The 2,712-nt window shown below is 46.8% G+C and overlaps 1 non-coding gene across 1 annotated transcript; it reads right to left on the reverse strand.

The window, feature by feature from the left end:
• Positions 1 to 2,638: 2,638 nt before the first annotated feature.
• Positions 2,639 to 2,712, reverse strand: TRNAI-AAU (transfer RNA isoleucine (anticodon AAU)). Its single transcript has one exon. It is a non-coding gene; the product is annotated as a tRNA-Ile (tRNA).

Consider the following 2,712-nt stretch of genomic DNA (forward strand, 5'->3'; position numbering starts at 1 on the left):
GCCAGCCTTTACCAGCACATTAAAACAAATGAATGCATGTAAAAGGGGGCTACGGAGAGATGAGGGTCACATTTGTGGGTGCTAGTGAGTGAATCCGAGGAGATGGTCATGGGGGGGGGATGCCAAAAAGGACTGCCGCACAGGGCACCACCAGCGATAAACCGACTCTGAATTTATTGTGCATGTGTGCTTGATGTAAACTGCTTTGTCAGCATACACTGGGACAAATAGTGCTATAAAAGAATAAAAATTAAAAAAAATGCCATTTATATCAATATTTGCGTAATTAGTCATACAGGCGGTTAAATCTTGCATTTTTACAGCGCTAGCAGATCTCTTACATTTGGAGCTCAAAAAAGTTAAAAACTTGCTTCTAAATCCTAGCTTCTCTTAGGTACTTGCGAAGAGATAACATGGTGTGTCCCGTTGTTTTCTTCCATTGCTTCGGTGCCTAGGTGTTCAACTCCATTAACTTCCATCCAGTATTAAACTCAAACAAAAAGAGGGCTAATAGCGCTTTTAGTCGGCCTTTGTTTAAGCCTTGCTGAAGGAGTTAATAAGAAAGCCCACTTACAAGCTGCTGCACTGAACGTTTTCAAACGCTTAGAAAACGGGGACCACATCACCCAAGTCTGTGTTGCACCCTCAGTCCCATCCTTACTCTTCAATTATCAAGGGGCTGCAGAGGATGTTCCCCCTGCGCTAAACTCTCAAGCAAAACCCCAAACTACCGCCATCACGTTTAACAGCGACTGCTCCTGTGCAGCTATCTGGCACTTCACAAGGAATAAAGCCGACCTAAACCTAACATACTCTTTTGCCCAGCGAGTGCCAAAATAATTACACTTGGAAATGTACTATACAGGTGTAACTGTTATTTGGACAGATTAAAAAATATGGGCAATCTACTTCAACATGGATGGTTTAAGGGGAAAATAAGGAGGAGCAGAGGAAGGGCCATGCAAACCTACAAAAAACCTACAGAAGTGTAAGGTAAGCAAGAACAATAAATAAGTCAAGTAAAATAAGTAAGGTAGGTATGTAAGGTAAGTAAGTTATGTAAGTAAATAAGTAAGGGAAGTAAAGTAAATAAGTAAAGTATAACTTTTGTAAAGCACGCAATAGCCAAGGCGTCTTAGTGCGAATTAGCTTTAGGGTGTCATAGTGTCCCTGGTGGGGCAAAAGCCCAGGGTCTTTTGTCTTTGGAGGTGTGGGAGTGCAGGAGGTCCAAGGTCCACGGTGGTGGTGGTGGAGAGGAGGAGCAGGGTACCTGGAGAGAGGTTTAGGGTCTCTGAGGGTGAATGTTCTCAGGAATGAGACCTGTGCAAGGTTCCTCGGTATGCAGGATGCATAAAGGTCGGGATGCAAGACCTCTAGAGGTACGTGGTTCCTGTAGGAAGGGAACTTGAGAATCCCTGGGGTGTGGAAGGTGCAGGGTCCCTGAGAGATGGACTTCCTCTGAAGCTGATGAATGTGCAGGGTCCCTGTTGGTGACAGAGGTGTTGGGTGTCTATATATAAGAGAGGTACAGGGTCCATGAGGTGGGGAAGTGTAGTGTCTCTGAAGATAGGGGTTGAGGAGGTAAGCACGGGCGTGCGGGGTCCCTGGGATAGGAACTGTAGGGTCCCTGGAGGCAGAACTGGTGCATAATCCCTAGCCGTGGGGGAGTCATGCTTAGTCTCTGTGGATGGCTGGTGTGCAGGATGCCATACGGTAGGAGTGATGCCCTGTCCCTGTGGGTGAGAACTTGCAGCCTTTCTTTAAGTGGGGGAGAGGCAGGGTGCTGGGAGGCGAGTGGTGTCTCTAGAGGTGAGAAGGTGCAGTGTCTCTGGACTGGAGGTTGTAAGCGTGCAGGGACCTTTGAGATGAGACCTTCACCTTGAGGTATGCAGTGTCGGATCATCTATTGCTCAGTAAACGCTCACTTCTGGGTGTTTCATCATCGGACCAGAATCTGGGTATCGGCTTCACTCTGGCCACATCCGCATCACACACCATTCTCGCCTCAAGCCCCTGATTCCTGTCACCTACGTTTATCACAAATTGCCTTAACTTTTACAACCTCATAATTTAGCTTCTTCCGCTAGTAGCACCTGCACGTCAAACTGAAATTCTGTGAAACAACCCCCCTCCACGGGTCTCCTCACTCCTAACCTTTACTTGACCACAATAAAGCGCTTCGTCAGGGTGCTAAACGCTATGTAAATGCAATTACAACAATACAATACACCTTGCTCTCCGTCTTGAAGCCATCAGATTATTTGGTGCTCCCAGTTACTGCCGTTGTATTGAATGCAGTGCAAGAATGATTTGCATATCACAACACTGCGAGGTTTCGGGCTGGTTGCCGCAGGTGTTTCTCTATTTTGCTCTCTGCGGATGTTCCTTCTCTCCCCATCCCAGTATTCAAAGCCCTGCACCCAACATATGTCTTTCAAAGGCACTCTCTACTTTCACCCCCTCACGTCCCGGTTTAAGCACGACTTGCATGTTCTTCTCTTTCTGTATTTCCATCCTCCTGTTTTGAAATGTGTGCCGTTCTGCATGGATATATGTTTACGGTAGTAAAACAACACGAATTAGGAGGCCATACATTAGTGGTAAAATGGCGTTAGAGCTTTTCCTAAAATGTAACCCTTGGCCCGTACGGGGATCGAACCCGCGACCTTGGCGTTATTAGCACCACGCTCTAACCAACTGAGCTAACCGGCC

The sequence above is a fragment of the Pleurodeles waltl genome, chromosome 12, assembly GCF_031143425.1.
Source record: "Pleurodeles waltl isolate 20211129_DDA chromosome 12, aPleWal1.hap1.20221129, whole genome shotgun sequence".
Taxonomy (NCBI): domain Eukaryota; kingdom Metazoa; phylum Chordata; class Amphibia; order Caudata; family Salamandridae; genus Pleurodeles; species Pleurodeles waltl.